At 38.2% G+C, this 13,827-nt stretch overlaps 1 protein-coding gene across 1 annotated transcript in view; it reads right to left on the bottom strand.

The window, feature by feature from the left end:
* cplx2b (complexin 2b) overlaps positions 1-1,339 on the bottom strand; it is a 50,962-nt gene extending 49,623 nt beyond the window's left edge. Inside the window, exon 1 of the mRNA XM_064328079.1 lies at positions 1,227-1,339. The gene's annotated coding sequence lies outside the window, so the exon portion shown is untranslated. The remainder of the gene's footprint in view (positions 1-1,226) is intronic.
* Between the last annotated feature and the right edge of the window lie 12,488 nt (positions 1,340-13,827).

Raw genomic sequence — 13,827 nt, 5'->3', positions numbered from 1 at the left:
TAAACACTCCCCAGGCATGTCAAGCTACAAGTAGTGACCAGTGCATCTTTCCATGGATTGACACTAGCTCACCTGTAGTATGCTGTGTGTGCATGCAGTCTGTATTATGTAAAAGAGCATGTCAAAGCAACTGTTTCAGAGAAATTCACAACTACCAGTTTGTAAAAACCAACAAATATATAATATAATCAAACCCTTATCCTGTATTGTTACTTTGCCTATATCAACAGTCATTGTACATTTCAGTTTAAAATATTATGTTTTACTATAAAATAGAAAGCATGAGTCATCATCACTACAATCGTCCTGGGACATTCACACTGAATTCACATTTAACTGTAGGCTACAACTGCTCCCACATTATTTAAATCACAAACAATTACACTGAATGTAACCACTTCACTACTACTACTACCAATAATAATAATAATAATAATAATACATTGAGTCAACATATCGCATAATAACATAACCTGGTTACATTATTTTAAATGAAACATCGCGTAAATGATTTCAGCATGCACTTATGAACAAGAAATGAACACTGAAATCGATTCCGTAGCAAATGAAAGATTCAAGAAGTCTGTTTACAGCAATGATTGTGAAAACCGTGTACAGCTGAAACGGAATTCAAAGGCATTCTGAAATAAGAAGAAAACCCCCAGACGTGGCCACCCAGTTGAATAATGGCCAGTATTTTATAAATCCCGGCGATTTAATTTTGTAGCGTAAATTACACCCCATGCATACTGTTTTATAGCAGCACACCATATATGACACATCAACCGAAGCTCCGCATAGCCTGGGCAGCCAAACATCCTATCAATAATAAGGCGTAGAAGCGGATATCATGATCATGTAAAAGCGGGGAGACATTACAGAGGGGACCGGGCCCTGTTCATACGCCATCTCCTCTCACCTGAGAAGACATGTATGCACAGAAATCCAATTTACAGGCACCATGATCACGTCGCCACTGAAAAACATTTGCGCTTTCCCTAAGACCTGGTGCTGAAGCAGACAGCTCACGCTTTTTTCCTGTGCGCCCAACCTTCTTTATCTTCAACGCTTTGTGAACAGCTATAGCTAAGGTTTTCCACAAGGGCCGGGCCTTAAAGCAATATTTCTCAAAGCGACTCAGCTAGACAATAGACATCCTTTCATTCATCAAGCGGTTCCGGGACAAGAAAAAAGACGTACAAGCATGATTGCTTTGCAAACCTTACCGAGAAAGCGAGGCAGCAGCGCTTCCGTAACCGCCCTTAATCTTGTGAATTATAGTTTTCATCCAGTGATCGTATATTGCATCGCTCTCTCTCTCTCTCTCTCTCTCTCTCTCTCTCACTCTCTCTCTTTCTCTCTACCTCGCATATACACATATACACTTCTTCGTTGGTCCCTCCCTCCTCGCTTTGCACACTTCAGCGCTTCAAACTTTCTCTAAAAAGACTGCATAAAATAAAACAATTCAGACACGATACGGAAATATGCATATATTTTCTGCGTTTGTCCCGTATCTGTTTTTACTGTACTGTATGAGTCCCAGAAGGATTCCCGTGCATCAAATAACAAAGCTTGCATAAAAGTCAACCCATAAGGTTTACCCATCTTTATAGGTAAAAATATAAAAATAAAATAAACAAAATAAATTCATAAAACACCTTCAAATCGATTCACAGAACCCAAATAAATCATTCTGTAAAGTGAACAAGGGTCTACATTTAACGAGTCTCTTTCCTCCTCGGGAATTGCATAAAAACATTGCTTAATACAAGCAGCGAACAAAAAATAGCACATAAATAAAACATACCCAACAGTGTTTCATCAGTGCACCCTGGTGACTCAGTAATGGTGTGAGATGCACTTTCCTTTTTCTTTTGTTTGGGTGTGCTCATAGCTTTAGAAGGCACAGTAAAAGTCAGTCTTTACTTAATGGTACTCAGTGATCATTTTCATTCCATTTTAGATAATTTATTTTAGACAGAATGGTATCTTTCAAGATGACAAAGTCACCATTCACAAATCACAACAAAGTCGCCCAGGGGTTAGAGTTGCACATACAGGTCATACTGACTATGAATATCACTGACTGTATCGCTATGTACACTGGGTTTATGAAAACAACCACAGCAAAAACAAATGAGCTGGCTATAAATTCAACACACAATTTTTGGCTATGCCTGACCTTACCCCATGAAATATTTTTAATTTTGTTTTGTTCCTTGGAGAAACAATGCCCAAAAGATATAATTGTTGTTAACATCATATCCTATTATTATTTCCTCTTTTTAAACATGCTTTCTATCTCATGCTGTCCCCACTCATTATTTTTCTGTGTTTCATAAGGCTTTAGTCAATGGGCACTCATCAGCAACAATGGCTTTTATTCTTTGTCACCAAAGTCTTTATTAATTCTTTTTTCCAGTAGCTATTTTCATTGTGGGTGTCAATGAGCAATAATGAAAAAATATTTTTGTTGCCAAAAACACATGCTTTTGTGATAAAAAAAACCATCACACCTTTGATCTTTTGAGATTGTAGGGTTTCAAGCCACATCTGAAAAATGTGAAACCAAATACTCACATCAAACAGTCTCAATGGCAATAAAATTCTTCAATTATAAATTCTAGTGTTATGGCTAAGTTCAGTCAAAAATGAAATGTATTTGATTGGTTGTATGTCCATCTAAAATACATCTGGAAATAGGATGTTGGCCCACTGCGTGTCACCAATATTATGCCCTCTATCCCATACCTGGAATTTTGCAGAAGGAATACGACACCATTCTTCCATGAGAAAATGAATCATCTCATGCTTAATTTATGAAAGCGGAAAATGCTGTCTCAGGCATCATTCAAGAATCTCCCATGTCTGATTCGGTTCACACCTGGTCACACCCTCTCCTTCTAGGGGTGAACTTAAACATACCCAGGAAAATCCACCCCACACCATCATGGAACTTACAAAACCATTCACTTTGGGGGCACTGTTGTGTTCCCATTTTTTGTTCACTAATGTTTTTTATTTAACTAATTTTTAAAATAAAACTGATTATGTACTTCAGTATTTATATTAAATAATTTCTCCATTGTTTTCCTTTAAAATAATTTCATATTTTACATTTATGTTCCTAAAACTCTGATTGATTATTGAATTAAATAAAACAATTAAGTTTATACAGTATATGCACCAACAACGTCTCTAATATTTGCTTATCTGTAGAGAAGGAATTATCCAATTGAAATAAAGTAAGAGTGAATAATACTTGAACATCAGCATATAGGACAATGATGATGGACTATATAATTTATTACCATGAACAGTGATGTTGTGAATCCTAAGTTACTGTAGCAGAACATACAGACAGATAGATTTTTGGATCATTCTCTTGAGAGATTATGCTTTTAGTCATAATTGACTCTTGGGTGTGAACAAAGCAATGATTGCCAGATGACCCGATTAAGCCCTGCCATATTTCATCTTCATAGATCAGAAAACAGGTCAGTCCTAATGACAGGTAATCTTTCATTGCAATTGCAATAATAATAATATTTATGTTTTCTCTGCAGTTATATTCATATTTAATGGGATAATTCCCCCAACCAAACTGGACTACGAGAGAGAGAGAGAGAGAGATAGAGAAAGACATTTTTGTATGTTTCACCTTTACCCTTTTGCACCTTTATTCACAATTTGGAATCCATGGTTCTCTTCATAAACCAGCCCCATCCCTTTAATCTCAATCATTTTTCTCCTCTAACACAATGCTGCTAACCCCTGCTTCTTTTCACACTGCACTGGTGCAGCTGAGCTTGCACTGTCATTGCCTTAAAAGGGTACATTACATTTATGGCTTGTGGAGGCAAACTGCAGGTGCTCAGTTGACTTGAGAGAGTGGCATGAAATATGATCGTCTTGCAGAATTATCATAACACATTTTATTAAATTACCTGATTTTAATTCATACATCATTTATCATTAAACTGCAAACATTGTCATAGGGGCGGCATGGTGGTGCAGTGGGTAGCAGTAGCGGTTTGAATCTTGGCCAGGGCCTTTCTGGGCGGAGCTTGTATTTTCTCCCCGTGTCTGTGTGGCCTTCCTCTGGTTTCCTCTGACAGTCCAAAGACATGTAGGTAGGCAAATTGGAGATTCTAGATTGCCCACAGGTACGAGTGTGTAAGTGAATGGTGAGTGAATGGTGTATGTGCCCTGCAACAGATTGACCAGGATAAGTGGGTATAGATAATAGTTGTCATTCCAAAAATTTTAATACAGTGTCACCCAGTTGTTATATTCATACTGATTCTTAACAATGATTACTTAATACTGTAATACACATTTACACCTAATTCCAACCGAGGTCTCCCTCATATATTGTGCTTTGAAGAGAGCACAGACAATGACTACATTTACACAGTATTCTGGATAATGATCCTTAATCTTGTTGAGGTAATATCCTGACTATGGTGAAATGCAGTAGTAATAATAATAATGGCTTGCATTTATATAGCTTTTTTCTTATGCTCAAAGGCTCCTTACAGCGGGGGGGGGGGGATTGTAAAGTACGACCAATGTTTAGTCCCCACCTGGGTGGTGCAGCCATTTTGCACCGGCACACTTGCACCGGCACACATCAGCTGAGGTGAAGAGTGAGAGTTAGATTTTAGTCAATTTTACCTGGGGGACGATTAGGTGGCAGTTTTTAAGATCCATGTTGATAATTTAGTCAGGACACTCAGGATCCCCCTGTTCATTGCAATATGCATCATGGAATCTTTAATGACCACAGTGAGGCAGTACTTCGGTTTACTGTCTCATTCGAATCCCCATCACTGCACTAGGGCATTGGAGTTTACTTGCCCAGAGGAAAGGTTACCCCCTATTGGTGGACCAACACCATTGCTATCAGCAAGTTATTTTTCCCAGGAGGTCTCCCATTCAAGTTCTATCCAAGCCCACATTTGATTTCCTCACCCATTCTGCAGCAGTAGTGTACATGGCCACTAATACATGATTGTGAGAATCTACCAAATAAAATGTGTAAAGGGAATGCCTGAAATTCCCCAATACATAATTTGGGAGAGATTTTGGATATCAGAATAAGGGGCTGTTTATCATGGGCTGTCTGATGTATTACACAGGACAATGCATAGAAATCTCCAGAGACTCCATAAATCAATACATCCATTATCTAACCCACATATTCCTGCTCAGGGTCACTGCAGGGCTAGAGCCGATCGCTTGCATGCATTGGGCGAGAGGCAGGAATAAACCCTGGACAGGTCGCCAATCCAATACAGGGCACACCCACTATTCACTCACACACTCATACCTACAGGCAATTAGAGACTCTTGCATGTCTTTGGACTGTGGTACGCAGAGAAAACCCACACAGGCAACATGCAAACCCCACATAGAAAGGCCCCAGCCGGGATTTGAATTCAAGACCTTCATGCTCTTAGGCAGTGCTACACTGCACCACCATGTCGCCCCACCAGAGAATCATATGCATTAAATAAAATACTGTTATTTTGGCTAATAGACTATTGAAAATTATACTTTCCCCAAGGGATTAAATCTGTCTATTTGTCTAAGGGCTCAAGAGCACTCTTAAAATTCCTCTTTTCATTTGAGCAAGTGATGTGTATTGAGTGTATTTATTGCTTTTTCTTTAAGTAAATGGAAACAGTTAACCTTTCCAGAATTAGGGTTCATTTAGAGCAAGCGATAGGTTGGCACAATCAATCAGCAGTTGACAATTTCACATCTTAAATAAAAACGGAGAGAAAAGCTTATCTTTTCAAGACAGTTTTTATCATCAGTAAGCAAATAGAGGTTCACACTATATTAATAATGTATTATTTACCCCAATATGCCTTAAAGATGACTGTTGTGTGCTAGCACTGTATCATTGCATAAATATTGACCGTGGAGTTAGCGTATGAATTTTCTTCTGTGGTTAAAGCCTTGACACAAAGCCATGGCGAAACAATATAACGAGGTGTCCTTCTGTTGTGTGTTTAGAGCTTGGGGCATTGATGTGCCATGAAAGCGCTTGTTTAAAGTCATAAATCCTTTTCAGAAGTGACATTGGTGACATCTGCTCACAAGGCCCAAAGCAAATATACCCAGCAGGTGTTTAACCATTGTATTGTGTCAAATTCAGGTGGTAATAACATCCATTGAAAACTGGTATACCTCACCATATCTTTCCTTCTGAGCACTGTTGAGGGGGGGGGGATTTTATTAAAATGGTAATGTTCATTAAAATGGTCAAGTTTAAAGGTAAGGAAACTGAAAGCAATGGAGTAACCTGAAACCAGCTGTAATCTTAATCCAAAGGACATTGTTCAGGAAAAATTGAAACCATAGCACTCCTTCCCTCCCCGGTTTCTGGAAAATCTTTATTATGGACCAGATGTCAGGGCTTTAATTTCACTTGTGAGGATCTATTTCAAGGCCATAAATTTGTAATGGCAATTTCCACAGCACACTCACTTCCTTTGACAGAGGTACATTTTACTGAGGTGGGTAACTAAGAAACCCTTCTTGAAATAGTCTTTATGCACAGAAAACCAGTTATGTTGAGACCAATACCCCAGGAATAGATTCCAGGAGCACCAGAACAGAACATGCACTAAAGACATTACAGTTACCTCCTGTACTATTCAATCAGGCCCATTTCCCTTACTAGGTCTATTGCCTCACAGCATTCACACCAGAAGGTCTGAACCAGACCAGTGAGTGTCAGTTCCAGCACACCATATCAACCAGTTTCCTCTGTGCACCAGTTTCTCAACAGGGATTCCATAATCTTGGAATAAATATATTTACATTTATGCAACATTATCTAAGTGTATTGCCTCAGCAGATATAGATAGGGGTGGTGTGCTTGGAAATCAAAGCCAATGCCTTTCCTTATTTTAATTAAAGCATACAGGTACCAAAGATGAATCTTTTCTTTCTTTCTTTCTTTCTTTCTTTCTTTCTTTCTTTCTTTCTTTCTTTCTTTCTTTCTTTCTTTCTTTCTTTCTTTCTTTCTTTCTTTCTTTCCACAGGTGGGAGCTATGGCCCCTCACTACTCAGAGATGGCAACACACATCTATTGGTCAGATGATGATAACAAATAGTACATTTTTCACCATAACTCTCATAGACCAAGTCCAACTGATGTCAAACTTCATACACACATTTAAATTCCAGATCTACAACTTTGCCATCGGGACTACCCATGTCTGCTGTCTTGATTTACTGTTATTTTGTTTTATATGCAAAACAGTTTTTTTTATTTTTATTTACTACATAATTGGCAATCATTTCTTGGCAGTTAGTTATGATTCAGTAAATAAGGATCAGGACTTAGAAACACAGGGCTGTCAGTGAACATCCCAAAGCCACCATCTCCAAGATCCCACACATGGAAATTCAATTGTCACACAGACTACGACCCCACAGCAAAGCTACTGGAAAAAAAGCTTTTTGATGTCTTTGATTCATGTCCTCTGACCTTGCATCCTTTCCTTGCTTCCTTTGCTTCCATCCTCCAGTGGGTGGAGCTAAGGACAAAGGAAAGGATGTTAAGAAAGGATACCAGGAGGTCGAAATAAGCAATTGGAATGAGCCCCCTGTGGCACAGGCTCATATCAACATGCACATAGGAAACACAATGCTTAGCAAACTCATCTATTTTTTTGTGTGCTGGATATTAAAGGTAAGCAGCCTGGAACCTTTCATATTCTGTGGGCATGTTTTTTTTAATTTAATTTTTTAACAAATGAGCATGTGATGAACTGCTGTGATACAGCAGCTGCAGCAAACAAGCATGCAGAGTCACTGTCATCAAACCCCATCAAAGGGGCAATTTGGTGTACATCTTGGCAGGTAGCAAAGAAGTGGCACCAGCACTGGCAGCAGCAGCAGGGTCAGAACAAAAGAACCGCTGACAGCCAAGCAGGTTTTGTGCTACAGTAAAAAGACCTTGGCTGGTATCCAGTGCACCTGTGGAAACCGGAGACAGGGCCACAAATGAGGACGGGAAGTCCCTGTCTAGGTGCTAAGGCAGTTAGGTGCCTCGCTTGTTTTTAGCAGGTGTATGGTTTGATAGAGATGGGGAAAGCACAAAAAAGATACGTTCCTGGCAGAACCTGCTAATTAACTTTACCTCAAGCCAGTATATTGTTCAGTTAACACCCCCACCCACACCCCCCACCCCCCACCCCCCGACAGGTGACCTTTCACGTAATTTCAGAATCAGGCTGAGGTGATAGTGTTTATTCTTAAGATTAATAAAGCAACATGATTCTGTTTGCTCAGTTAATGAGGTTGTTCATGGTTGATAGGTCTTTTGCTTTCAGCCATAGGGAAAAGGGGAAAAAAATGTAAATTAAAAGCACCAATTAAATCCACACTGTTGAGTCACAGAACACATATTCAGAGCAGCACTGAGGAAACAGTAGCGGAGTTAGAGGGAGTAGGGTGGCACATAGCACATATTATCAGTAGCTATGGACTACTAACTGTACTGTCTCAATGGTCACAGAACCTTTTTTATTTGCATACAGTAGAATTGTTTGAATTCCATGAAGGTAGTAATAATTAAGCAATATGGTGCAAGAGGCCATGCTGCATCGTGAATGCACATAGAGGGGTGTTGTTAGGCAGGATGTGAAGTAGAGTCGCTTTTATAAAATCAATTGATGATACAATATTATTTATTTTGTAATATTAGTCGTAATTAATGGTTTGTGTGCAGAGTAATACTGTTTACAAATGAGCTGTTTGAATAACTGTTACTGTATCGTGATTACAATCACCGTAAAAGCCAATCAGCACCCCAGGATCGACACAGCCCATTTTATAAAACAAGTTACAGGATGGAATCACAGCTGTGGTTATTGTACCCCCCATAGACAGGGAAGAGAGAACTAAACAAGCTAAGCTGCTAAGCTAAGTCCAAGCCAAAACAGAATATAACAATTTACAAGATCAAGAGCAAACAAAATAAAACTGGAGTTGCCTGGGATATAGGATCATGAATTCATCTGATTACAGTGGATCTCTATAGTGTCTATATTTCATAATTGTGATTAACATGTGGTTTCCATAGTAACACTGCATACTGTGTTTATTATGTTGTCTCAAGTTTCACAATCTACAGTGATCCATTACATGTCAGACGAAACAGCATAGAAATAAAATAACAGAAACAAAGAAATCCCCATTAGGCAGTTCTTCTTTCTTAAAGTTTTTGTAAACACTGTGTTTGAGCCATTGCTGTCATTTATTAAACAGCAGAGCACCCTAAATATTAACACGTACTGGATGTGTGCCTTTTTATACATAGCCAGTGGCTCTTATGAAAATGACCATTGTCCCGGTCTGTTATCTGTCATTGCCATGACTTCTTAATCCCAATGTGATCATTAGAAGGAAATTTGTAGTAAATGAGTTTTACACCCAAACTATTGTTATTGTCCTGTAAACAATTCATTTTAACAGCTGTGTGTTGATTGGTTGGTGCCTGGCTCAGTTGTGGACAGTGGGGATGTAACATTAATGTTGAAGTTAAGTTTTGTTTTGCTGTGTTTTACTTTATTATACTCAGTTTAATTAAGACAATGACATTTTTGCAGAAGCATGTGTTTGCAGCAATATAACTATTGAAAACTACTGTAGCTGAGAAAATGTTTGCTAAACGGCTAAACAGGTTTATGGCTAAGTTTATTCTAAACAGTTAAACGGGCAATTAAAACACATTAAAACACTTTTATTGGTTGCAATGTACACGTATGCATTTGCTTTTGGACAATAGACTCTTTGATCACCCTAAGTGTGACTTTTGTTCCTTTTTTATTTTTGTATGTTTTTTAACTAATGTGGACGTGCTTGCATGCAAAATCTTTTTACCTTAAGAGCTGAAATCATCAGGGAATTAGTGGGGATGCAGGGATTAGCAAGGAGAGTAAAAGTGGGAGCACCAATGGCCCCCTCATCTCGGCACCTGTGTATGCTCATCAAGAGCAAATACAACGGGATAGAGGGATGATGACATTAAAAAAGCAGGAGGAATTGAGACTGTCCAGATTAATTTCACCCCCAGTGATCTTGGGGTCCCAGGAGAGTGATTGCCTTCTCCAGGCCCAGACAAGAATCTGTGAGTGAGTAGATAAATCGCAACTGTGCGGCAGACAACCTCAATCTTAGGTAGTCACGGTGAACAGCATCCCTTCCTTTTCATTGCTGATTTGGGAGCCTTGGCATCATCAGACAGATGCCTATAACCCCACCTTTTCACTGACAAAGCCAGCTGTCTGCTGCCCATCTGCACACCTTACTCTATTCATGAATAGATTAGTGTGGATGTTCCTGCAGGCAGAAAAAAAAACAAATGACAAACTAAACAAAAAACTGAGGGTCTCTCAGTGCTATTAGTGATCTGTGTCAGTTATGAAGCACGAGGTCTTTCATTCTGCAGAGGGAAAAAACAAGCACTGTACGTTCTGTGAACATTGCTGATTCAGTCTACAATGCACCAAAACCAATTCAATACATTTAATCATTGCTAGTTAAAGGTATTGACATACACATAACTGGTATATGACATAGGACCTTTGCTTACTTTGAAAAATCTTTTTTTTTTCAGTGACCAGAAAAAAAATTCTGTACAGTATATGTTGCAGAGCATCTAAATTGCATCAATACAATGCTTTTAAGGTGGAGTATATGAAAAGGTCACCATTTTTTAAAAATTGAATCTCTATGGTCCTTGTTGTGAGAATTCTCCTGAAATCTGAGGATCAAAGGCTGAGTAAAACGATCCAACTGTACCTGCCATCTGATAAGACTTGGCGTAAAAGCCACAACCACCCACCCCTGTACCAGAAGCTAAATGATAGAGGTCCTGCCCTTCAGTGGGGAGGTCTTGTCCTAGTGACCGAGGGACCGCCCTCGTCCTGGAATTGCTTACAGCCATGGAATGTGACAGGGATGCAAAGGGACATCAGCTGTCCCCTTTGATCAGTGGACACCTGAATAACTTCAGCCATTCCAAGGGTTCTCCCTTGGTGTCACCCATTCAAGTCTCTAAAAAGCAGATTGAAACAGTAATTTAACTTCCTTCTGGAACAGAAAGTGATGTCAGTCTGTATGTTCACTGTATGTTGATACAGTCGTTCCATTTCGGTTGTTACAACCTACAGCACAGCAGATGGAAGCCATTGTTGAAGATTTTTTTTTGTGTGGAATCCAGCTTTTTATAACATATCTAAAATTGTGGAGTACACAGCCAAATCAAGAACAAATATCCCTTTGTCCCAAACATTATGGTATTAAATATTTAAAATATTTTAAATCCAGACTTCCAAAGTTCAAAGTAACCAATACCCTTTGAATTACAGGGTTCTATCTGCAATAACACTTAGGATACAGACTACATAGACTACAAGATATAGACTACAGAATTACCAAACCAGATCAAGGCAAAAAACTATTCTATTCTTGAAAATTTCCTTTTCTTTTTTAAAAGGCTGCATGAAACGCACTGCATAGAAATTTAATTATTTATTATTATTTAATGGAGTTCAGAATGGTTTCTAATTTCCAGAAATAATTTATGTTTTTAATTATTCATTTCATCACCTTCAAGATTTTCTGCCAGACCTGAAGACTGAAATGACTCATTTGTATTCAATTAAGTGTCTTTTCAGCAGTGGTTTTCAAATGAAAGATGAATAGCTTTGCAAATAATTTCCTGTGTCTTTTACATTCATGGTGTAGCGATTCTTCAGCCCTGCTGAGCTGGCATTACTGTTGATGTTTTCCCAGAAGGCAGTATCAACTTTCATGTACACATGTTGTTTTGGGGGTGACTGACATTTCATGCCGAATAGTACATATGATCACCTCTCCCATGCATTCTCTAAGTGTCACGAGTCTACATGTGCATGTGTTTTCACGCGTACATGCATAATCCATGCCTTTTTATTGAAAAATGTTTTACTGCATTTTCTTTTCTACTTGTTTATTAGAATTTCTGTCGTATGTGACATCAGGTTATTGTGTATATTATGTCCTGTCTTTTTTTGATGTTGATTGATAATATGCCCAGAAATTAATTGTCCCTCAGGAATAAATAAAGTTTATTGAATTGAACTGAATATCAAATCTGAATAAATATCTATTCTTTAAGAACAAAATGTTTTAACATTATGTAAACAATAACAAAAGAAACAGAATTGATATAGGCCTATATACACTAGACTCTTGTGATATGAACTGTGTTACAGACTTTCTTTGTAAGAACTGGTCTTATCGCCCGTTCAAGAATAATATACAGTACAACAACTTTGCATGAGGGGGAATCATGAGCATTATTAAAGACCATTGTTGTTGCTCCACCCCTGACAAATCAAAAACATGCTTTCAACAGTCAATACACAACTCCTTCGCACCATAATTGTGTCACAGTATGTATCATTTGTCGGCAGATCTCTACACAAATTATTTTTGAAAAGAGAATTTGGTTGGAATCACCTCCTGAATGTGCAGTATTGATACCCTAGCTCAGTGGGTCGAGAGCACCAGCACCGCAATCCTGACATAATTATATCAAATACAGCTAATATTTTGATATGGCTAACACCACAGATGACACCCTGACTTCATTGTCTTGTTGTTTTAATAATCATAACAATTTATAAAGTTGCCTCTATCACAGGCCTTTATAATATCCCCAAATTTTCTCAGTAAATGAGAATATCTTTTTCAGGAATAGGTGATATAAGTAGAATGTGATACTATTAGCAGGCATAGAGAATGCAATGTGTAAAAACTGCAATATGGATGTACTTATTTATTTATGTATATAGTCATGGTACAGTAGCACACTGTTCAAATTGTCCAAACTGGAAGGGCCTGAAGGCAGATATATATTAAGTTTAGCACAGTCTTCATTGTGTGGGCCTTCTTAATGTGGCATTGTAACAGCTATGTAAGTCATACGTTGTATATACCATCTGGCCAATAGGCTTCTCTTTTGCCATCAATACTGTGGAAATTAACCTTTTAGGCACAATACATAACAGTGGAATCTCTTCCAGCAGAATTTGTATTAAACTCAAAATAATTTATAGTAACTTCATTTAGTTTACTACCGTGTATTACAAGCCATGGGAGAGAAAATAAATCTTTGCTTAAAGCTGTACATTTTTGCTGTATAGCTGCCAATTTTCATCCATGATGCATGGGTAAGCACTCGTACATCAAGCATCTGCCATTTAGTTATCAAAAGACTGAAATGGATTAATCTAGTGGATAGGGGCCAAGTAAAGTTAAGAATACTCAATAAAAAATCAATGTTGAATAACATGAGACAGATTCTTTTATGTTCCGTTTTTCTTCAAAATGCAATGAAAATAAAACAATAACCCAGTAAAATAGTGACATACTTTTATTTACAAGTGCTCAATAGATGAAGCTGCCAAAATCCACTGATTCATAAAATGTTGTTCTTAGAAGGCATACTGTATGACAAGCCAAGTCAAACATTTATACTACTTTTCTGACCTCTTCCAGCATAGAATCATATTCATATAAATTAGGTCATACACTCTTTAATATTTAAAGAATACTGTACAGTTCAAAGCTGATATAGGGAGGCAGCTATCTACCAGTGTAACCTAATGAATCCCCATGGCCTACAGAGACAAGTGGCTTTTTGTAACCTGGTAACTGTGGAGTATGCTAGGGAACACAAATAAATGCTACAGACGGGCCAGTGTGGGTTGAGTGGATTGTGTTAGCTTAGAGGATGAAAAATGTGATTTT

The sequence above is a fragment of the Anguilla rostrata genome, chromosome 3 (genome assembly GCF_018555375.3).
Source record: "Anguilla rostrata isolate EN2019 chromosome 3, ASM1855537v3, whole genome shotgun sequence".
NCBI lineage: Eukaryota > Metazoa > Chordata > Actinopteri > Anguilliformes > Anguillidae > Anguilla > Anguilla rostrata.
The sequence above is the reverse complement of the archived record's forward strand: the minus strand, read 5'-3'. Positions and strand labels throughout refer to the sequence as shown.